At 42.5% G+C, this 25,157-nt stretch overlaps 1 pseudogene; it reads left to right on the top strand.

Moving 5' to 3' along the window:
* Positions 1-1,662: 1,662 nt before the first annotated feature.
* Positions 1,663-23,990, top strand: LOC136322532 (small ribosomal subunit protein uS10-like; annotated as a pseudogene).
* Positions 23,991-25,157: the final 1,167 nt, after the last annotated feature.

Here is a 25,157-nt window from a genome sequence, read left to right on the forward strand (position 1 = left end):
CCAGGCAATGCTCTGCCCATATGGAGCGCTGCTCCGTTGCTCAGCAACTAAGCTATTTTAGTGCCTGAGGTGAGGCCATGAAGCCATCCTCAGCACCCAGGGCCAACTTGCTCCAACTGAGCCATGGCTGCAGGAGGGGAAGAGAGAGTTAGAGAGAGAAAGAAAGGAGAGAGGGAGGAGTGGAGAAACAGATGGTCACTCTTCTGTGTGCCCTGACCGGAAATCAAAACTGGGACACAAAAATACTTTTTAAAGGCAGGGTTAAGGTTCCAGGAATGGCTGCACTGCCCAAGTGAGCAGACATAGCTCCTGGTTTCCCCAGCAAAAAGGCTCCCTCACCGGTAATGATACCACCGTGAGATGCTGCTTGCAAGTGAAATAACTAATTAAAGGCAGAGCTAGGTACGGTCCAATAGTTACGTTTGATTCAAGGAAGTTCTGAGAAAGAGAAGGAAGGGGGTTATGCCACAAAGAATGAGGTCATGAGATAAATATTTGAGTTATACATAAAAAGTCAACTCAGTTTGAATACACTTTGATTTAAAAAAGGTAAAGAGAAGCAGGGGCAGAGAGGGAAGGAATGGAAGAGGAGGGCTTCTGGGTATGTCTGTGATTTCTCTCATGGCTTTTTGGTCAAGTCAATTAGATAATAAATTATGCATAACCATCTCTACTGGCATTAAAACACTTGCAATGAGAAATGATGGATGCTCTGGTGACCTGTGTAAATTTGCTTGGGGTCAAAACAATCATGGCAGCCTGTTGCTTAAATTGTTCTCCCTATGCCAATTGTCACCTGGGAGGACTGGGGCTGGCTAGAGAGGAAATGGCTATTAGTAGAGAGTCAACACATATCTCTAGGCTAATGCTTATCTTGTGCGTGGTATTCTGGTTGTCTTGGTTTGAATCGCAATGAGTAGCCATTAATTCAGTGAGCATAAGACAACACAGCTATATATATACACACACACACACACACACACACACACACACACACACACACACACATACCTGGTCTGTGTGAATGGGGAGGGAGCGACAAGATGGAGAAAAAAGTGAGAAGTAAGGGCTGGTCAGTCCTTATGGGCCTCTAAGATCCAGGGGAGCATGGGGGTGGGCTTGGGAGGGGAGATGTGGAGGTGGGGGGAGCATACTTGCTTCACTAATAGGCAGACAAAATGCAGGCTTTGAGTACCAGCAAATCAAGCTTCCAAAATATTTGGGCAGGAGGAGAATTTGACAGTTAAAAAGAAAAAATAAACCACTGAAGTGTTCATCATTTAATTCATTGGAGTTTATATTTACTTTGTGGTTTTTAATTTTAAAATGATAGCTGATGTATTCTTTTTTCTTTTCATTGCTTGCAATTGCAAAGGTTAGTCCAGTCCTAGGTGTGTGAGAGAGAAGAAAGCTGGGATTCTGTCCAAAGGAGTCCGGGGTTTGAAACTGGCATCAGTTCCAATGAGAAGGACAGAAGCTCAGGTGTAGGTGGAAATTGGAGAGACGGACAAAGTGAGAGGCAGGGAGAGGCCACTGATGGGAGAGCGAAGAATGGCAGAGTAGCAGCAGGCGTGCCTATGGGGGCAGCCTGGAGAAATGCCGGAGACTTAGGCTGTGAGGGGCTTTCCAGCCACCCATGTGGGCGAATAAGATAGGAAATGAATGACGGCAGTTGACCAAGTGCCCTTGATGGAGCTGCTGACCTTCTTGAAGACGTCATGGGCGGCACCTGAGTAAGTAAGAGCCTGAGAATGTCCTGTCCCTGCTTGCTGCTTCCGGGGGTGGGCGATGCTCCCAGCCCTCAGGAGGAGGCTCCTATGTGTAAGATCCCTGCCCTACGGCAAGCCAGTGGTGAGGGCAGCAGCCGCAGGGCTGGTGCATTATAGGAGGGCTTTCATGAATCATTTCCTTAGTGGAGGCCGGAGTCAGAGAGAGTCACTGCAGCCCTGTACACAACATGATGGCCGTTGGAAGCCATCCTAGAAATCCTTCTTCCCCACTTTGAGTCAAGTCATTTGCGTGCTAGTATTCATTTTTATTCTGCCTACCCCTGAGGCTGGTGACCTGGGGGAAACTTCTTGTCACACAGATGAGAAGGCTGAGTGCACAGAGCCACAGCTGACACTCAGAGATGCTGGCTTTGCAAGCTTAGCGGGTACCAGCTAATTAGAATGTACTAGAGCTACTCCAGGTGAGTCAGTTCGACCTAACTTAATCAGTAAGTGATGAACTGCCTCTGGGCAGAGAGTCCAAGAAAAGCCTTCCTATCGACTTTGGGCTCTGGGTTGGTTAGTTCAATAACTAGGGATTATTTCTCAATTTCCTCTACCTGAGACAGTTGCATGTGTTAGTATAATCTGGTCGTTACCAAGTCCACTTCCCTTCTTGCCTCTGACATTCACTGAAAAAATGTTATTGCCTTCCTTAATACACCCATCAATTCCTGAAGTCCTGCCTCCTGCGCAGTCCCTTCCTGTCTGCATTCTGCTTTACACACACAGACTCCGCTTGTCTCCTTTCTCTTGCAAAACATCATTGACACAAAGCAGTTGCACATAACAGACTTTTCTGAAGATGTGGCTAATGGGAGCAGACAGAGCTATTATAGTCTGGGGCAGGAAATAATTTCAAATGCAACATCGGACGTCATCAGTTCCTGGAAGTGCAAGGCCCTTCCCTCCATGAGGCATTTCTTTCTGACTGTGTCCCTCCTTCATTTTCTCAAGAGGCTTCAAAGCCCAAGTTGCCCCCAAAGAGACTAAGAAATATTCCATCCTTCCATATGGATGGTACTACCACTTATTAAGGACCAGGCAAGACTATACTTTCAGGGATCATTTCTATAGTTTGTTAAGGGCCAGGGACTACGCTACCTGCTTATATTACCTCCCTTAATCTTCTGGACAACACCCATTTTACACATGAAGAAGCTGAAACTCAGAGATAGTAACTTGGCCCTGGACACAGAGCTAAGATTTTAAACCAGCTAGCTCTGTCTACTCCGGGCTCATGCTCTTACTGCTACAGTTGCTGCCTCCTTGCGTAGTTAAATTCTTTACATACTCCTTAGGTCATCAGAATTCAAATCTATTACTCACCCCTTAACTCAGCAAAGTTTTCTGTAGAGTCAGGTAAAAATTTCCCCAACCTCCTTCCACGCAATTGAATCCTTTCCCCAACAACTCTCACTCAAAAACGACCCTCCCTCTCCTGGGGTTTCTGTCATATCCACTTTGATATTTCCACGGGGCTGTTTCTCCTCACTTGCTCCTAGAGATAACTTTCTGCTGTCTCTGCTCCCCTCCTCCCAATGTCTTTGCTTTGTCAGCTCTTCCATGGAAAAAGCCTCAGTTAATCCCAGGAACTTGGAGCTATCTGCCCCCTTGCTTCTTGAAACAGGTGAATTGAGCCCCACAGAAAAAGCAACAACAGGGAGTTTGAGTGCAGTGCTGAATCTTCCAGGTGTCTTCTCCAGTGGCCGGGGGCAGAGGAGGAGGCACCCTTCCCAACCTGAAGCTGTCTTTTCTTCCTCCCGTCTCCTTGACCTTCTTGGAGCTGAGCTTGGCATTCCATTAAGCCAGGACACTCAGCCCTCCTGAATCCTCATAATTCTTAGTTACGTCCTTGCCACCGGTTGCGCTGACAGGCATACAGGAGACAGCACACATTCAAATGGAGTTATAAAGTAAACACTGCTTCTCCTCCCTGACCTTGTCCTGAGACACTGTAAACACGAGTCCACAGTCCACAGACACCTTAAACCGGGGAATGCTGGGAGATGACAGCTCTGCTACCCAAACTGATAGTCCTATCTCCAAGCACAGACAGATTAGGATTCATGAACCTACAAGAGATGGTTTTGAGTACCTATTGGGATGGAGGCATGCCATTAGGGAAATTTTTTAAAGAAAGATGGCCTGATGGGACTTATAGCCTATTTCCAGAGACAGGCTGGGGAAGATAATTATCCATACTGGAGAGGATATGCCGAGTTGTAAATGTGTTAGGCAGACAGTGAGGGCTCTGAGACTCCAGGGGAGGGAGGCAGCACTGACCTGGGGGAGGAAGATGAGTGTTTTGGCTGGGGCTGAGGCTCGCAGGCACGTAGCCTTTCTGGGCAGGCCAGAAGGGGCAAGGACACCTCGAGGAGAAGCGCGTGAGCCAAAGTGTGGGGGCAGGAATGAGAATGATGTGTTCAAAGGACAATGAGTCATCCCCCGGGCTTTCTTAACAGTTGCCACAAAATAGTGGGCACATAACAGGTTATGTTTTCTTTAAAAAAAAAAACAAACCCGCAAAGATACAATAAGGCCCAAATTCTCAATAGAGAAAAGATACCTGTGATGGCTGTGCCCGGTGACACGCAGGAGGTGAGAATTCCTGAACCCAGTATGAACTTGAACCCTGACAACTTCTCATCTTTGTTTGCTGGAAACTCAATTTATTGAACGCTGTTGGACAAGAGTCTGTTCTTTGAGAAATCTGGTGAATAACCTGATCAAACCCTGTCTTTATTGCTAAGCACAGCGTCAAACAACTATTTTGGCTTTGTCATAATTGATCACAAACTTTTCAGCTGTTTTAAAATACTTGAAAGCTATTTGGAGCCAGGAAATGTCTCTATGAGGAAACTAATCCTGGTAATATTACCTACACAAATGTCTTAGTGTTGGCAAGTCAGCAGTTGTTGTGGGGGAGGTGTGTGCATTATAAGGTGCATTTCCTGAGGATTTAGAGAGCTGCTTCTGATGTGGGCTGTCCTCTGTTACTGAATTTCCGGATAGGTATTAATGGTGGGGGTTGTTGTATGGTCTCCCCAGCCGGAACAGAGACATTTCTCTAAGACATAAGTAGGAAATTTTTCTCCTTTATTTTATCATCTTTTAAAAATAATTTTTAACCCACTTGCCTCTCCTGAACTGTTACAATACATTTCTAGTGTTTTTATAGAGCAAATTAATTCTCACTTTGCCATTGTAGCAAAGGTTACCAGAGTGCATGCAGAAGGAACAACTACTTGAGGCATTGTGTTCTCTTAGTCATGGGCACATACTAGGAAAAATTCAACTAAGCTTCCCATTGGGTGTATTAAAATAGCTCTTTTCCTAGCTCAGAATCACATTTCAAAGGGTGTCTAGGTGCAAAGCTAAGTCAAATATAATCAGGCCATACAATAGTGCCAAGGATAATACGTTGTTTTCCATTTTGTTTTAAACACCAGAAGGCAACACAGAGTTGCTGTGAACATTCAGGGAACTAGTGTTGATCAAATCTGAGCAGCAGGGAGCTGGGTGACCTTGAGCAACTCACCTCACCTATCTGGGCATCCTGATTGAAAACATGAGGGAAATGCCATCGTGCGTTAACACATAATGACCAAGAGAAAATACCTATATGTGCAAAAGCACTTTGTAAACTGCAGATTGTTTTCTAGAATACTTAAAGGAATTGTAGAGGTGGCTCTTTGGGAAAGATGAAATATGTGCAAAGCTCCCTTTTTAAAAAAGTGATTTTAGCCTGACCTGTGGTGGCGCAGTGGGATAAAGCGTCGACCTGGAACACTGAGGTTGCCGGTTCGAAACCTTGGGCTTGCCCGGTCAAGGCACATATGGGAGTTGATGCTTCCTGCTCCTCCCTCCCCTTCTCTCTCTCTCTCTCCTCTCTCTCTAAAAATTAATAAATAAAATATCAAAAAAAAATTAAAAAAAAAAAAAAGTGATTTTAATATCTACCATTGTATGGGATTTAAATTTAGCAACTAGAGGATCATTAATTAATACCCTAAGAAAATACTGTTATACTATTACTGTGTTTTCTAAATGAACCCTTTCTCTTTTTACTGTCATTTGGAATTTTCTCCATGGAAGAACAGTATGTATGTATTTATTTATTTATTTATTGAGAGAGCATAGGAGAGAGAGGGACAGATAGGGACAGACAGACAGGAAGGGAGAGAGATGAGAAGCATCAACTCTTCATTGCGGCTTCTTAGTTGTTCATTGATTGCTTTCTCATATATACCTTGACTAGGGGGCTATAGCCAAACCAGTGACCCCTTGCTTAAGCCAGTAGTGTTGGGCTCAAGCTAGCGACCTTAGGTTTCACTCCAGTGACCTTGAGATTCAAGCCAGTGATCTTTGGGCTCAAGCCAGCAACCATGGGGTCATGTCTGTGATCCCATGCTCAAACCAGTGACCCTGCACTCAAGCTGGTGAGCTCATGCTCAAGCTAGTGCCCTCAGGGTTTCAAATCTGGGTCCTCAGCATCCCAGGTTGACACTCTATTCATTGTGCCACCACCTGATCTGGCTCCATGGAAGAGAAGTATTTAAATAAACAAATTACCTGGAAGACAATGAGTGAGATTTTTTTCTAAGTGTCTTCTGTCCAGCGACACAAGGCGTTTTGTGCTGTACCTCAAATACACCAGCTGAACACACTGATTTATTTGACCATATAATATAATGTTTCCAACTAAAGTAAGCAAATAGAGGGTGTTTCAGCAAGTCACATGCAGGGAGGTGTTGAGGGGTAGGTGTAGGCAAAGGAAGAGAAAATAATGTCAAAGGGAGCTGACCAGGAGTATCAGGCAGTTGTACTGGACATCTTCAAAATTGTAGTTGATTAGACAAGGCCCCTCCTGGGTCAACGGGGCATTTTGGCAAGTCCCCATCTGCCTGGGAAGGTGTCTGGGCTTCAACTGACCCCACCTCTGTTCCCCACCACTCTGCTCTTTTTTTAAAAAACTAATCAAAACAACAACAACAACAAAAAAAAACCCCTGATCAACAAGAATGGCACAGCGCACCTTCCTAGAGGGCTGTGTTATTCAGGAAAGAGAGTCCTCCCTGCAGGGTCCATGCACCAATCTCCCAAGGCTTGGCTTTGCTTCCTAAACCCAGGGGCACTAAACATCCACTGGCCCCTGTTCCCACCTGGAGCTGATCCTCAAAGAGCTGAACTTCTGACTCATTGTCGTTGGAGGCAAGGCAACTGTGACCCCAGCTTGACTAAGTGAAATACCATTTCTTGGCTACTTTTCAATATTCCTTAACAGTTGCCCTTGCCCATAGTAGGAGACTCAGATGCAAGCAGCCTGATCACACCCTACGATAGCTATCAGGACTGCTTCACACAGTGATGGCATCCCATTTGCTGCGCTGCCAACGAGCCTGGATTCGAAGTAGTCCCAGAAATTTCCTTTCTGCCCCACATCATGAAGGAAGTTCCCTGTCACAATGTGGTGCCCAGAGAATAGTGTTTTACCCAGTACCACTTTATCCACCCACCACCTCTTCATCTCATATCCACAAGTCCAAAGTCTTGGTTCTTTTTCATCTTTAGAAACCATGGTGACAACTCTGAGACTGATTTTTTATTAAAAAGCAGACAAGGAAATTTTTATATGAGTGGTCTTTTATCTAACAGTAAGATATGAGTGACATTATTACATGTTCCTGTATCGTGTTAGTGTCTATGAAGTACTATCCCCCATGAGCAAGCTTCAGACCAGGTGTGAGGGGGAGGAAGTTAATTGATGATGTTTATTGACAACTTCTAAGGTTGCTTCCTGTAGATATAACCTGAATACCACCAACTGCCTCTTCTAAAATTCGTTTCTTAAACTAATTTCTCTGCTTGTCAGGTTGGCTAACCGAGACCACAGTGAAGTAACATATGAACATGTCACTGAGAATAAAGCTTCTATGATCAAATAAAACAAAATCATTAGTTCACTTATTTATTTGACAAATACTTGTCAACCACTGCAGGGAACAAATGAAGCATTGGTATCTCTGTTCCTTAGGAACTTACAATCTAATTGGGAGAAAAAGTACACAATTATTGTAATTTAAATATGTCATTGCAAAAATTTGGAAAATAAGAAAAAGTATGAAAAAAGAAAATTATTAACATTTTTATAGAGTTCCTTTTATTTCTTTTTTTTCCATTCAGTGAGAGGAGGGGAGGCAGAGACAAACTCCTGCATGAGCCCCAACTGGAATCCACCTGGCAAGCCCACTAGAGGGTAATGCTTTACCAATCTGGGGCATTGCTCTGTTGTTCAGCAACCGAGCTCTTCATAGCACCTGAGGTGGAGGCCATGGAGCTATCCTCCGTGCCCAGGGTCAACTCACTCCTGCCATGGACCAGCGCGGCTCCTAATAACGGTGTGGAATTAAGGAAACACACTTATCAAAACAAAAACGATGGGACTGGGAGGTCTCTTCAAAATGCCTGGCAGTATCTGAGAGCCCCATAGCCCCAGTTTGCTTTATTATATAGCCATATGCAAATCAAGGACCTTGATACAAAGTTGCACATCCAAGGCTAAGACGGGAACTCTCCCAAGGAAAAAACAGGATACATTAGTGAAATCTACCAACATCTGAAACAAACAAAGAGTCAGAGGAAGGGCATGTATCAATATATTGCTTCCAGCAACCCAAGGAAGCAAGTAGAGTGGGTGCAAATACTCAGCATCATAGCCAAATATGGAGCTGGAGGGGGGAGAACTTAGCCTTTTGCTAAGCCTCGAATCTACAATGGCTTTTTGCCATTTACAATCCACAACATATCCCCCTTTTCTTTTTTCTTTTTAATTTGTGTGCTGAAATTTGCACTCATCTGATTTCCTAGTTTCCCAGATTCTAATTTGGAGGCAGGCTGAAAAAATACAGAACAAACACAAAATTAGTATAGTCAATGCTAACAGATACCCAAACAAACATTCTAATACATTACAGTGATTAAAGCCTTTAAGCAAACTCTTGGCCAATACAACAAGAATCCATAAAAGAGTAGTGTCCTTAACATGTTCACCAAGTTCAAATTGGCACCAACACCATTCCAAATCTCTGCAAATGCAACCCAACCCCATTCAGTCCATCAAAAGCTGTCACAGGAGCAGGAGTCCAGGAAACAAATCCAGGAAAAGTCCACATGGCACTGGAATTGCTGTCACACTTCCACACTCTGCAGCTAGTGTCAAAGTCCCAATGACCGCTGCTTCTAGCTGGTGATGACCCAGGTAGACTCCACAGCCATCCACAACACGCATGAAGATGGAGCTTCCCTTTTCTTTAAATTGGAAAGATGAACCCAGGGGGCCTTATACTGGAGCTTTACAGCCATGGGGTGGTGAGGAGAACCTTGGGATACACTAAGCTGGGTGGCAGAAGTAAATTTGTAAGTTGGCAAAAAAGGAAAAAAGGAGCTCTAAATTAGGAGTAGGTCATAGCCTAAAATATGAGTGGGGCATTGAGGTAGGAGGAATAAAGGAAACACTATATATTAAACAAAGCAGCAGAAAATAGGACTATCAACACCCACAACAGAGATCTTCGAGGGAAGAATAAAAAACCTGAATATTTAGGCAAGACATAGTTAAGTGGCCCTTGTGTAAATGAGATCAGTTTACCTGCTTCTTGGAAGAAATACCCTAGGCTTGTCCACAGTATCGTAGATGGGGCCGATGGCCCTGGGCACATTCAGCCTTCAGTGGCAAATTCCAGCATTCTGGGCAAGGTTAAGTCACAGGTGGCTGGAGCAGGGCTGGAAGAGACTGAGCCCTCCCTTAGAGGAGCGAGGGGGAAGCCTACCTTCCAGTGTCCCTGTTTCTTCACAGCAGAGGCATGTAAGTCTGGCAGGCTTTAGCTCAATGACCTTCCTTTCCACTATTGAAGCAGGGCCCAGATGGAGTCCTATGAGGCCCCGTTGGGGCGTTGGAGCCTTTTGAGGGTGTATCCCAAGAGCTAGTATTTTACCTGATGTCCTTTGGGCTTTTTCTGCCTCTTGGTACCTTAAAAGCCATGCTCAGAAGATCTCGCTGAAGGGCTTGAGGGTCCCTATCTGCCTAAATATCTGGAGCTATTGTATTTGGAAAAAGACAAAACAGTGTTATTAGCTGGATCAAATAAAAGAGGGTAGAAGTTTGCAGGAGAAAAAGATTTGGCATCTCCTGTTCATCAGCATTCAAAAGAAATTTTTTTAAAGATAAGGTAGATTTGCAGGAATTTCAGGATATGACTCCCCCTTCTATATGTTTTTTAAAATTGACCTTAAATATTTGCTGGCTACACTTTAATAATACCTTGACTTTAAAGATTTTAAGAAATACCCGCAATTTGAAAGGTTTGACAAAATACAGTAAATGCTTTTGCTACATATTCAGGAGCATTGTCAGCTTTAATCACATCAGGAAGTCCAATAATAAAAAATGCATACAGACAATGAGCTATAACATGTATAGCAGCCTCTCCTGTTCTAGCAAAGGCTACTATAAATCCAGAATAAGTATCCACTGTAATGTGGACAACGGACTGTTTGCCAAATGAAGGTGCATGAGTAACATCCATTTGCCAAAGTTGTCCTGATAGGAGTTCTTGAGGATTAACTCCAAATGAAGGGACAGATTGTAGTATAGGACACCTTGGACAGGATTTACCAATCTGCCGTGCTGCTTCCCGAGAAAGTTGAAACTGTTTACGCAGGGCTGCAGCGTTTGGGTGATGAATAGTATGAGACTGAATTGCTTGATCTATCATGGTTGCTCCAATAATTTTCTTTTGGGTAGTTTGATCAAAAAGGGCATTCTCTTGTGCTAAAGCTCCAGGGAGCATAGAGTGAGCTCAAGTATGTCCTATAAAACATGGAGCTCTATGTTGATGTACAAGTCTTTGAAGAAGGAGAAATTGCTGAAATAGTTCATCAGCAGTTGTCCCTAAGATAGCAATCTCTATAGTGGAAACAACCATAAGTAAATAGTGAGAATCAATTTGGCCTGTAAAATTTGCAAAAGCAATTTGCCATTTAGTGGAAGTTTCCCAGAACCATTGTTGTTGATCCTTTGAAAAAAGGAACAACAATAATTTGAGGCTCAAAACCTATAAACTGTAAGGGTCGCCTATGCCCCTTGATAATCAAGGAGGCAACAAGATCAAAATATGGAGAACAGCTAAATGAATCCATTCATAGGACGTGAAGCTTGCCACAATAGTCCCGTTGGAGTGTAACTTGAGGGACAAGTTAGTAAGGCAATTGATTCTTCAGGATTTATGCATTTTAATTGTGCTTGCTGCAAGGCTACAAGCTTTAAAGCTTGTTATCCCGCAGGTGTAAGTAGCCGAGGAGAAGATGGTTCAGCTGAGCCTCTAAGAATATCAAAAAGTGGCTTCAGTTCCCCGGTAGTTAATTTGAAAGAAGGTCTAAGTCAATTAATATCTCCTAATAATTTCTGGAAATTGTTTAAAGTTTGAAAATGATCTTTTCTGATTTCTAATTTTTGTGGATGAATTTGTTGTCCCTCAATAATTTGTCCTAAATAAGAAAAAGGTAAAGATTGCTATACCTTCTCAGGAGCTATATAAAATCCTGATTCTTTCAAAGAATATTCTAGTTGTTGCAAAATGGTCAACACAGTGTCTTTATCTGAATGAGTAATAAGAATATTATCCATATATATAATGGATTATATATATCTTAGGGTGCTGCCTTCATACTGGAGAGATAGCTTGAGAAACGTATTTTTGGCACAAGGTGGGACTGTTAGCCATACCTTGAGGCAAAACTCTCCACTGGTATTGCTTTATTAGAGCCTGGAAATTAAGTGAAGGAACACTGAATGCAAAACACTTGCAATCATGAGGGCTTAAAGGAATAGTAAAAAAGCAATCCTTCAAGTCAATGATTACAAGGTAAAAATTCCATGGAATGGCAGTAGGAGAAGGGAGTCCTAGCTGGAGAGGACCCATAATTTCCAGTCTTATTTATTGTTCTCAAATCTTGTAATAGTCTCCAGTTTCCTGATTTCTTTTTAATGACAAATATAGGCATATTCTTCCACGAACTATTGGATGGTTAAATGTGCCCAAGCTGTAACTGCTCTTGTACCAATTGAGCAGCTGCCCTAAGTTTCTCCTGAGAAAGGGGCCATTGGTCTACCCATACAGGATTATCTGATTTCCAAGTAATTGGGTCTGCACAATGCCTTTCTGGGGTAGCAGGAGCTACCAAGGCCCCTATGCTAAATTTTGATATCCTAATCCACACCTTTTGGTATTGGGTGCCACTTCTATGGGGGTGAGATTTCCCCACTGTTATTTCCCTAGTCCCTTAGTGGGCAAAAATTCCTGATCAAGCATTTGAGTGCTGACTAAATTATTAGGACTGACAAGCAACGCTCCCTTATTTTTTAAAACATCTCTACCCCACAAATTAACTGGCAATCCAGGGAGCACATAAGGCTGAAAAATCCAGAATGACCTTCTTAATCTTCCCAATGTAAAAAACTAGAACTTTGTTGAGGGGATTTACTCTGCCCTATACACCTTGTAATTCTGTGGCTGCTACATGAGTGGGCCAGGAAGGAGGCCAATGTAGCTCAGCAATAACAGATACATCAGCTCCACCAGTATCTAAAAGTCCTTTAAATTTACACCCTTGTATTGTTAGTTCCATTTCAGGGCATTCCTGACCTATTTTTATTTATTTACTTATTTTAATCAATTGGCAAAATCAGAGGAGCTAAATCACCAATTTTCTTGGGACCCTTTTGCAGGGTGTGGCCTGAAAAGCAGAATTAGCATCCTTATACTATTCTTCTAAGTGCCTGAATTAGCCATGAGACAAATTCTTGAAATGACTTATTAGGGCCTTGCTTAATTTTGCTCAATTCTTTTGTTTTGCCTAACTGAGTATAACCTTACACATAAACAAGACAATTTACACACAAAAAACACAAGTATAACATATAACTTTGATCAATCCTAATACTTAAATTGTTATTTGGCTCCTAACTCTGAACACACCTCACAATGCACTAACCAAATCAGTAAGTCTTAAGGATCTACATTCTATTCTATTTAAATTTAAATGAGCTCTCCTTACAAGTTCTAAAAACATTTTATTTTTTCTAAATATTAGAGCCAGCATTTCCAATTTTTGCATGCAAAAAAACTTAATTCTGGCCTTAAAAACAGACACATTTTAGACAACATTAAACAAAGACTAAACAGAGACAAGAATTAGATGAACCAGAAAAACCAGAGAGAAACCCGGGATTTCAGAGCACATCCAGATTAGAAAGATGCCTGCCTGATATTAGTCAGGGCATTTTCTGACAGAGGGACTGAAGGATGTGAATAAACAAAATCTCCCTGAGAAAATTTGCTCTCAGCAGTTGCTGGGATATTTTCTATAGTCAGATCCAACACAGGTCCCCTGCCTCAATTTCCAGGCAAAGAATAAGAAAGAAACAAAATGATAGCTCAGAAGATCATAGTTAAAACATTAAAGAAAATCAAATTATGACAGGAAAAGCTGTAACTTTCCTAATATCTGAATCTCCTATCCATTCTCAAATTCTATAGTTGCTGTAACCGGCAGATCAGGTTGACTATGCTGAGATTTCTCTCCTACCTCTACGGCCTTTTCATGGAAGTCTGACTTCCACAGCAAATAATCACCCTCTGAGAGGCAAGCACAAGCAATCACCTTCCAGTCATTTGGGGGAAGAGCCTTTGCCCTAATAGTATCTAATAATCCAAGTGAAAAAGGGGCAGTAGGCTCAGACTGAACACAAAAAGTTTAAGCTCTTTCAGAGTTCTAAAAGGTACAGGTTCATGTTCTCTCACTAGTCTCCCTGTATCATCCTGTCCTTCTACAACAGGAAAATGAGTAAAGCCATCATTTATTGTTTCCCCTACATTTTGAGCCTGGTCTATAGATTTTTGGAGAGAGGATTTCCCAGATTTTGAGCTATAGACTCTGCAATCAACCCAATAAGGGAACGGAGGAGCAGAGGGTTGAATGTAGGAAGGAGATGAAGGCAGCAGAGGCCCTGCAGCTAAGGCAGCCATAGCTACAGATTTTTCATCCCCCCTGTCATCCTCAGACTTCAAGTTATCCTCATATTCACATCCCTCTGTTTCCAGCTCACCCTGATACTCTTCAGACAATGATTTGTCTTCATACGGAAACATTTCTACATAAAGGTCCCTTATTTTTTACCCTATCTGTCTCATAACCTTTTACTCCTGACTACACTTTCCCCAAAAACTTTCTTTACTCACTGTGCGCACTTCATGTTGGGGAGTTCCGTCACCTTCCTTCAGTTTTAGTTTCCTTGTACTCAAGTCCCTGTTCAGGTGCCACTTGCCTTGGACCAGCGCGGCTCCTAATAATGGTGCAGAATTAAGGAAACACACTTATCAAAACAAAAACGATGGGACTGGGAGGACTCTTCAAAATGCCTGGCAGTATCCGAGTGCCCCATAGCCCCAGGTTGCTTTATTATATAGCCATATGCAAATCAAGGACCTTGATACAAAGTTGCAAATCCAAGGCTAAGACAGGAACTCTCCCAAGGAAAAAACAGGATACATTAGTGAAATCTACCAACATCTGAAACAAACAAAGAGTCAGAGGAAGGGCATGTATATTGCTTCCAGCAACCCAAGGAAGCAAGTAGAGTGGGTGCAAATACTCAGCATAATAGCCAAATATGGAGATGGAGGGGGGAGAACTTAATCTTTTGCTAAGTTTGAATCTACAATGGCTTTTTGCCATTTACGGTCCACAACACACTCCCATTGAGCCATGGCTGCAGGAGGGGAAAAGAGAGAGAGAGAGAGAGAGAGAGAGAGAGAGAGAGAGAGAAGAGAGAGGGGGTGAGTGGAAAGGCAGATGAGCACTTCTCCTGTGTGCCCTGGCCAGAATCAAAGCTGGGACATCCACAGGCTGGGCCAGTGCTCTACCTCTGAGCCAACTGGCTGTGGCTTTACATTGTTGTTTTTTGTTTGTTTGTTTTTTACAGAGACAGAGAGAGTCAGAGAGAGGGATAGATAGGGACAGACAGGAACAGAGAGATGAGAAGCATCAATCATTAGTTTTTCATTGTGCATTGCAACACCTTAGTTGTTCATTGATTGCTTTCTCATATGTGCCTTGACCGTGTGCCTTCAGCAGACCGAGTAACCCCTTGCTTGAGCCAGCAACCTTGTGTCCAAGCTGGTGAGCTTTTGCCCAAACCAGATGAGCTCACGCTCAAGCTGGCAACCTTGGGGTCTCGAACCTGGGTCCTCCACATCCCAGTCCAACGCTCTAGCCACTGCACCACCACCTGGTCAGGTTTTACTTTGTTTTTATGTGCTTAGAAAGATAAAACTCATTGTTGGGGGGTGAGGATGTTATATTGAATGGAACACTTGAATCCATGTTAACACAATAAATTTAAAAACAATAAAAAATAAAACTGCTATCATACTATGTATATAGTTTTTTTAAAAAATTAATTTTAATGGGGTGACATTGATAAATCAGGGTACACATGTTCAGAAAAAATATCTCTAGGTTATTTTGACATTTCATTATGCTGCATTCCCATCACCCAAAGTCCAATTGTCTTCTGTCCTCTTCTAACTGGTTTTCTTTATGCCTCTCTCCTCCCCCAACCCCCTTCCTCTCCTCCCCCCCACCCCATAACCCCCACACTCTTGTCCATGTCTCTGAATCTCATTTTTATATCCCACCTATAAAAGGAATCAAATAGTTCTTAGTTTTTTTCTGATTTATTTATTTCGCTCAGTATAATGTTATCAAGGTCCATCCATGTTATAAATGATCCGATGTCATCATTTCTTATGCCTGAGTAGTATTTCATAGTATATATGTACCAAAGCTTTTTAATCCACTCGTCCACTGACAAACACTTGGGCTGTTTCCAGATCTTCGCTATTGTGAACAATGCTGCCATAAACATGGGGGTGCATTTCTTCTTTTCAAACAGTGCTATGGTGTTCTTGGGGTATATTCCTAAAAGTGGTATAGCTGAGTCAAAAGGCAGTTCGATTTTTAATTTCTTGAGGAATCTCCATACTGTTTTCCACAGTGGCTGCAACAGCCTGCATTCCCACCAGCAGTGCAGGAGGGTTCTCTTTTCTCCACATCCTCGCCAGCACTTATTCTGTGTTGTTTTGTTGATGAGCACCATTGACTGGTGAGAGGTGATATCTCATAGTGGTTTTAATTTGCATTTCTTTAATGATTAGTGGTGTTGAGCATTTTTTCATATGCCTATGGGCCATCTGTATGTCCTCTTTGGAGAAGTGTCTATTCATTTCTTTTTCCCATTTTTGAATTGGATTGTTTGTCTTCCTGGTGTTGAGTTTTACAAGTTCTTTATAAATTTTGGTTATTAACACCTTATCAGACATATTGTCAAATATATTCTCCCATTGTGTATTTGTCTTTTTATTCTGTTCTTATTGTCTTTAGCTGTGCAGAAACTTTTTAGTTTGATACAGTCCCATTTGTTTATCTTGTCTTTTATTTCACTTGCCCGTGGAGATAAATTGGCAAATATATTGCTATGAGAGATGTCAGAGAGCTTACTGCCTATGTTTTCTTCTAAGATGCTTATGATTTTATGGCTTACATTTAAGTCTTTTATCCATTTTGAGTTTATTTTTGTGAATGGTGTAAGTTGGTGGTCTAGTTTCATTTTTGTGCAGGTAGCTTTCCAATTTTCCCAACACCATTTGTTGAAGAGGCTGTCTTTACTCCAATGTATGCTCTTACCTCCTTTGTCAAATATCGGTTGTTCATAAAAGTGTGGTTTTATTTCTGGGTTCTCAGTTCTGTTCCATTGATCTATATGCCTATTCTTATGCCAGTACCAGGCTGTTTTGAGTACAATGGCCTTATAGTATAACTTGATATCCAGAAGTGTGATACCTCCCACTTTATTCTTCTTTTTCAAGATTGCTGGGGCTATTTGTGTTCTCTTTTGGTTCCATATAAATTTTTGGAATATGTGTTTTACATCTTTGAAGTAAGTCATTGGTATTTTAATCGGTATTGCATTGAATTTATAGATTGCTTTGGGTAATATAGACATTTTAATGATGTTTATTCTTCCTAACCATGAGCACGGTATATGCTTCCACTTGTTTGTATCTTCCCTGATTTCTTTTATCAATGTTTTATAACTTTCCGAGTACAAGGCTTTAATCTCCCTGGTTAAATTTATTCCTAGGTATTTTTTTTTTTGCTTGCAATGGTAAAGGAGATTGCTTCCTTAATTTCTCTGACAGTTCATTGTTAGTGTATAAAAATGCCTCTGGTCCTGGCCGGTTGGCTCAGCGGTAGAGCATCGGCCTAGCGTGCGGAGGACCCGGGTTCGATTCCTGGCCAGGGCACATAAGAGAAGCGCTCATTTGCTTCTCCACCCCTCCGCCGCGCTTTGCTCTCTGTCTCTCTCTTCCCCTCCCGCAGCCAAGGCTCCATTGGAGCAAAGATGGCCCGGGCGCTGGGGATGGCTCTGTGGCCTCTGCCCCAGGCGCTAGAGTGGCTCTGGTCGCAACATGGCGATGTTCAGGATGGGCAGAGCATTGCCCCCTGGTGGGCAGAGCGTCGCCCCTGGTGGGCGTGCCGGGTGGATCCCAGTCGGGTGCATGCGGGAGTCTGTCTGACTGTCTCTCCCCGTTTCCAGCTTCAGAAAAATGAAAAAAAAAAAAGCCTCTGGTTTCTGAGTATTAATTTTATATCCTGCCACCTTGCTGAATTCATTTATCTGGTCTAGTAGTTTTTTGACTGAGACTTTAGGGTTTTCTATATACAATGTCATATCATCTGCAAATAATGATAGTTTTACTTCTTCTTTTTCAATTTGGATGCCTTTTTTTTTTCTTGTCTGATTGCTGAGGCTATGACTTCCAGAATTATGTTGAAGAAGAGTGGTGAAAAAGGGCACCCCTGCCATCTTCCTGATCTTAAGGGGATTGCTTTTGACTTTTTCCCATTGAGTATGATGTTGGCTGTGGGTTTGTCATAGATGGCCTTTATCATGTTGAGGTTTGTTCCCTGTATTCCCACTTTGCTGAGAGTTTTGATCATGAATGGGTGCTGGATTTTATCAAATGCTTTTTCTGCATCTGTTGAAATTATCGTGTGGTTTTTGTCCTTCCTTTTGTTTATGTGATGAATCACATTGATTGATTTGCAAATATTGTACCAGCCTTGCTTCCCCAGAATAAATCCCACTTGATCATGGTGTATGATTTTTTTCATATATTGCTGGATCCGGTTTGCTAATATTTTGTTGAGGATTTTAGCTTCTAAATTCATCAGGGATATTGGCCTATAATTTTCTTTTTTTGTGCTGTCTTTGCCAGGTTTTGGAATCAGAATTATACTCGCCACATAAAAGGAGCTTGGAAGTCTTCTTTCCTCTTAAATTTTTTGAAATAGGTTGAGAAGGATAGGAGTTAGTTCTTTGAATGTTTGGTAGAATTCACCTGTGAAGCCATCAGGCTCAGGACTTTTCTGTTTTGGAGTTTTTTGATAATTGTTTCAATCTCATTTGTTGTAATTGGTCTGTTTAGGTTTTCTGATTCTTCCAGATTAATTTTTTTTGGGGGGGTTTTTTTTTTTGTATTTTTCTGAAGCTGGAAACGGGGAGAGACAGTCAGACAGACTCCCACATGCGCCCGACCGGGATCCACCCGGCATGCCCACTAGGGGCGACGCTCTGCCCTTCGGGGCGTCGCTCTGCTGCAACCAGAGCCACTCTAGCGCCTGGGGCAGAGGCCAAGGAGCCATCCCCAGCGCCCGGGCCATCTTTTGCTCCAATGGAGCCTTGGCTGCAGGAGGGGAAGAGAGAGACAGAGAGAAAGGAGGGGGGGGTGGAGAAGCAAATGGGCGCTTCTCCTATGTGCCCCGGCCGGGAATCGAACCCGGGTCCCCCACATGCCAGGCCGACGCTCTACCGCTGAGCCAACCGGCCAGGGCCCTTCCAGATTAATTTTTGAAGGATTATCTGTTTCAAGGAATTTGTCCATTTCATCTAGGTTGTCTAGTTTTTTCACGTACAGTTCTTCATAGTATTTTCTTATGATATTTTGTATTTCTGTTGTGTCAGTTGTTATTTCTCCACTCTCATTTCTAACTTTATTTATTTGAGTCCTCTCTCTCTTTTTCTTGGTGAGTCTGGTTAAAGGTTCATCAATCTTGTTTATCTTTTCAAAGAACCAGCTCCTGGTTTCATTGATCCTCTGAATTGTTTCTTTAGCCTCTATGTCATTTATTTCTGCTCTGATCTTTATTATTTCCTTCCTTCTACTAGCTCTGGGCTTTACTTGCTGTTCTTTTTCTAGTTTTTTTCAGATGCAGGGTCAAGTTGTTTATTTGAGCTTTTTCTAGCTTCTTGAGGTATGCCTGTAATGCTATGAACTTCCCTCTCAGGACTGCTTTTGATGTGTCCCATAAATTTTGAGTTGATGTATGCTTGTTATTGTTTGTTTCTAGGAATTTTTAAATTTCTTCTTTGATCTCATTGTTAACCCATTTGTTATTTAATAACATGCTATTTACTTTCCAAGTGTTTGAGTATTTTTCAGTTTTTCTGTTGTGGTTGATTTCTAGTTTCATGCCATTGTGATCAGAGAAAGTGCTCGATATGATTTCAATCTTCTTAAATTTGTTGAGACCACTTTTGTACCCTAACATGTGGTCTATCCTAGAGAATGTACCATGAGCACTTGAAAAGAATGTATATTCTGTTGCTTTAGGGTGAAATGTTCTGAAGATATTTATTAAATTGAGTTGATCTAGTATGTCCTTTAAGTCTGCTGTTTCTTTGTTAATTTTTTTTCTTGAGGATCTATCTAGTGATGTTAGTGGGGTATTGAAATCCCCTACTATTATAGTATTGCTGTTGATCTTGTCCTTTATATCCATCAAAGTCTGCCTTATATATTTAGGTGCTTCTATATTAGATGTGTAGATATTTATAATGGTTATATTTTCCTGTTGGATTGCTCCCTTTATCATTATGTAGTGACCTTCTTTATCTCTTACTATAGTCTTTGTTTTAAAGTCCATTTTGTCTGATATAAGTATTGCTACCACAGATTTTTTTTCATTTTCATTTGCATGAAATATTTTTTTTCATCCTTTTATTTTCAGTCTATGTGCATCTTTGGTTTTAAGGTGTGTCTCTTGTAGACAGCATATGTATGGGTCCTATTTTCCTATCCATGCAGCTACCCTATGTCTTTTGATTGGATAATTTAATCCATTAACATTTTAAGGTTATTATTGATATGTAATTGTTTCTTGCCATTTTATTTTTTAAAACTGTATTCCTCTTTTGCTATATTATTTTTCTTCTTTGATCTGTTTACAACAGGCCCCTTAGCATTTCTTGCAGCCTTGGTTTGGTTGTAGTGAATTCCTTCAGTTTTTTGTTTTTTTTTTGTCTGGAAAGCTTTTCATTTCTCCTTTAATTTTAAACAATAGCCTTGCTGGATAAAGTAGTCTTGGTTGTAGGCTCTTGTTTTGCATTACTTTGAATATTTCTTGCCATTCCCTTCTGGCCTCAAGTGTTTCTGTTGAGAAGTCAGAAGTCATCCTTATGGGGGCTCCTTTGTAGGTGATAGTCTTTTTTTCTCTAGCAGCTTTTAATATTTTCTCTTTATCACTTAGCTTTGGTTTTTTAATTATGATGTGTCTTGGTGTAGATTTCTTTGGGTTTCTCTTTAATGGAGTTCTCTGTGCTTCTTGTACTTGTGAGATGTTTTCCTGCCTTTTGAGGGAAAAATTGAGGGAATTTTTCAGCTATGATTTGTTTGAACAAAGCCTCTATCCCTTGTTCTTTCTCTTCTTCCTCAGGAACCCCTATGATGCAGATGTTATTTCTCTTCATGTTGTCACAGAACTCTCTTAGAGTTTCCTCAGACTTTTTGAGTCTCTTTTCTTTTTTCAGCTCTGCTTCCATGCCTCTATTTATCTTGTCCTCCAACTCGCTGATTTGATTCTTAGCTTTATCCATCCTGCTTTTAATTTCTTCCATTGTGTTCTTCATTTCTGATATTGTATTTGTCATTTCTGACTGATTCTTTTTTATTATTTCAATGTCCTTTTTTATTTTTATTTATTTTTTATTTTTGTATTTTTGTATTTTTTTCTGAAGCTGTAAACGGGGAGAGACAGTCAGACAGACTCCCGCATGTGCCCGACCGGGATCCACCTGGCACGCCCAGCAGGGGCGATGCTCTGCCCCTCCGGGGTGTCGCTCTGCCATGACCAGAGCCACTCCAGCACCTGGGGCAGAGGCCAAGGAGCCATCCTCAGCACCCAGGCCATCTTTGCTCCAATGGAGCCTTGGCTGCGGGAGGGGAAGAGAGAGACAGAGAGGAAGGAGGGGGGGTGGAGGGTGGAGAAACAGATGGGCACCTCTCCTATGTGCCCTGGCCGGGAATCAAACCCGGGTCCCCCACACGCCAGGCCGACGCTCTACCACTGAGCCACCCGGCCAGGGCTCAATGTCCTTTTTTATATTTGCTATCTCTTTATTTAGGTGTTTGTAATGACCATCTATTGTCGTTCTAATATCTTTGAGCATCCTGCCTGACCTGTGGTGGCACAGTGGATAAAGCCTTGACCTGGAATGCTGAGGTTGCCGGTTTGAAACCCTGGGCTTGCCTGGTCAAGGCACATACGGGAGTTGATGCTTCCTGCTCCTTCCCCCTTCTCTCTCTCTCTCTCTCTCTTCTCTGAAATGAATAAATAAAATAATTTAAAAATATATCTTTGAGCATCCTAACAATCGTTACTTTAAACTCTGCATCTGGTAATTTGGTTATATCTGACTCATTCAGGTCCTTTTCTGGGGATTTCTCTTGATTCATTTGTGTTGCATTTCTCTGCTTTCTCATTTTGTCTGTGTAAAGAAGGTTTTGGCCACTGGAGTCCACTGGGTATGGCCTCTGTGTTCCCTAGGTGTGGTCTGTCTGCAGACCCGCCACCTCCTCTCTGTTGCTGCCTAGGGTGTTTGGGTATGGGCGTTGGGGTGCCTTCCCACTGTGGCTGTTGCTGTGGTTTCTGCCTCTCCTTCACAGGAGTGGCTGTGATCACGTGCTCAGGTGTATACGCCTCATTAGCCTTGGCCTTCGCCCCACCCCCGCAGGTGGCGTTATGCTCAGCCCTGAGGGCAGGGGTGAGCACCTTTGCTCAACTGCGGGTCTCTGCCTGATTCCAGGTTTTCGCCCACCCCTGCAGGAGGAGCCCACTCATGGGATGGCTGCAAGCCTTGGCTCCACAGGCCAGGTGGGACTGTGTGCCCACACTCAGTAGCGGGTCTCCGCCTGATTCCGGGCTTTTGCCCTGCCCTTGCAGTAGGAGCCTGCTCGTGGGATGGCTGCAAGCCTTTGCTCCACAGGCCAGGCGGGACTGCTTGCCTATGCTCAGTAGTGGAACTCCGCCTGTTCTGGGCTTTTGGCTCCACCCCTGGGGAGGAGCCTGCTCCCAAGTCAGGCCACAAGCCTTGGTTCCACAGGCGTGGCAAGGCTGTGCTCCAGTGCATTTGCTCAAGGGCAGGTCTCCGCCCCTTCCGGGGCTCCTGCCCTTTCCCTGCAGGCTGGATTGCAGGCGGCCCGCAGCTGGGCTTGACCACTTTTGCACATCCCCTTCTCCCCAACCGGGCAAGACTGAGCTCACACCTGGGCCTCAGTGGTGGTCAGCTGGCTTCCGCCCTTGCTGATAGAACCACACTTATGTGTCCCACGGCTGCCCACCCTTGGGTGAGCCCTCAGCTGTGTGGGTGGGGGCGCTGCAGCTCAGACCCTAAGACTCACTACTGTATTCCCGAAGGCTCTCTCCTTCTAAGTGACTCTGCTCTGAGTGCCGCACGAGAGCTTGTTTGGCTGGTGTCCTGCTTCCCTTTGCTGGTATTGCTGTTTCCAGGGGAAATATTCACTTCAGATTTGGGGAGTGACTCGTTCCAGGGGTTAGGGTGGCTGTCTCTCAAAATGCTTCTCCCTGTGCCTCCTAGATTACACTCTCTTCCTGCTACTCCAGTCCTCTCCTCTCTCCCCATTCCCTGGAGCCCTGGGTGAGTGGTTGTGAGAGAGGTTTTCTGCGCAGTCCCTTTAAGAAGAATCTCGGGTCTGAGAAATAAGTTTCTCACAAACAGTATCCTGTCTTGTTTTCAGCTAAATACTGTCCACACGCCTCTTCTAGGCTCTGGGCCTGCAGGCTGGGGCTTTGTTCCTGGGACTCAGGACCCTCCCTTCTCTGCTAAACTAACTTCCCACCACATGAGTCTCTCCTGCTGCCATTTGCTCCGGGGAGCTGGGCAGCCCTCTCCACGTTTCTGCTTTTCCTACCAGTCTCAGTGTGGCTTCTTCAGTGTTCTTTGGTTGAAGAGTCCTCTTAGTTTAGTCCAAAGTTGGTTTTTCCAGATGATGGTTCTTAAAATCAATTTGTAATCCACTTTGATTCTGGGAGGTGGAAGTTGGTACATCCGCCTACTCCATCGCCATCTTGTCTTCCCAACTATGTATACAATTTTGTATTCTGCTTCTTCCACCTATTCTTACTTACTGTGAGAATTGGTAAAGAAAGATTTTAACCCTCTCTTAGAACTTTACAACCTATCATACAGATAAGGGCTCTTACAAATTAAGGAAAATAAAATTTCCGTAAAATGGGCAAAGAACTCATAAATACTGTAGATAAGTCACCAAAAAAGAAATATGTGACTCTTTCAGGAAGATCCTGTTGCTCTTTTAGCGAACTGCATCCTGCTTGCTCCTGCTCCTGACTCACCGCTGTTCGCTCTCACTGAGGAACAAGTTGTGCTTTTAAAGATACCAGAAAGACACCTGTGGAACCAGAGGTGGCTAGTCACCAAATTAGAACTACTCTAACCAGCTGCAACGTAAAATCTCTGGAGGTGTGTGCTGACTTGATGAAAGGTTCAAGGGAAAAGAATCTCAAAGTGCAAGGACCCGTTCGGATGCCTACCAAGACTCTGAGAATCACTACAAGAAAAACTCCCTGCAGGGAGGGTTCTAAGACTTGGGATCGGTTTCAGATGAGGATCCACAAATGTCCATTGACTTGCACAGCCCTTCTGAGATTGTTAAACAAATTACTTCCATCATTATTGAGCCAGGAGTTGAGATTGAAGTCACCATTGCAGATGCTTAAATCAGCTTTTTTAATAAATTGATTATCAGTTGTATTAAAAAAAGAAATATGTGATATATATATTTAAATTATTCAAATTCTTTAGATATCAAAAAATGCAAAATAACTGATGACATTTCATTTCCACTTAGCAAGTTGGCAAACATTTGAATAGTATGCAGAGAAGCAGCATTAAAAAACCACTAGGGAAAGACGAATTAGTACCGCTTCTCTAATGGGAACTCTGGCAATACGAATTAAAACCCTTAAAATGTTTATCTCTTTCTCCACTGGAATTTTTATCCTTAGGAAATAAGTGTTATATGAATTGATGCTTATCTCTCTCTCTTTCTTCTCCACCCCCTTCTTCCTCCCCCCCTTTCATATCTTTCTCTTTCTCTCTCTCTCTCTCTCTCTCTCATATCAATGAAAAATTAAAAAGAAATAAGTGTTATAGCACTTATTTTGGTAGCACCTATACTAGAAAAATGAAATAGGATAAAACTGGAAATAATCTAAATGTTTGACAACACAGCATTGATTAAACTTTGCATATTCATCAATAAAATGTGAACAGAAATTAACATTATGTTTTTAAAGTACAATTTTTACTGTGTTCACAACATATTGTTAAGTGAGAAAAAAAGCCAATTATAGAACTGTGCATAGTATGAGTTCAGTTTTGATTAAAATATACACATTTATGTTTATATTTAATAATATATAAATATTAAATATACCTACCACCCCGCTCGTAGGTGATAAGGTTGGCATTCGAATCCTGGCAGTCTGGCTCCAAAGCCTACACTTTTTATAACTACACATATATTCTTTCTCCTTTGCAAAGAACGTGGAAGGCCCAGCTAATTCATAAATTTAGTAGTCAGGTTTGTTGCGTGAAGAAGAGGCTATTAGTCATGTGCAATAGGAAATTGTGGAATTTGATATGAACTGTCTGCTATTTTGCTCTTGGGGCTCTGTAGACACTGGCTGCCCAAGCTCATGCAGGTAGCAAGAGAGCTAGGGTCAAGCCCAAGAGCTTGCTCCAGAGTTTGCATGCTTTTGTCAACCATTGCATGATGATTCTTGGGGTGTCTGCCCAAGTCCACATTTCTTGAGAGCATTAGGAGTGAAGAGAACATGTTTGCTACCTGTGGTTTTGTCTGGTCCCCATGTCTCCACCACACA

The sequence above is a fragment of the Saccopteryx bilineata genome, chromosome 2 (genome assembly GCF_036850765.1).
Source record: "Saccopteryx bilineata isolate mSacBil1 chromosome 2, mSacBil1_pri_phased_curated, whole genome shotgun sequence".
Lineage (NCBI taxonomy): Eukaryota > Metazoa > Chordata > Mammalia > Chiroptera > Emballonuridae > Saccopteryx > Saccopteryx bilineata.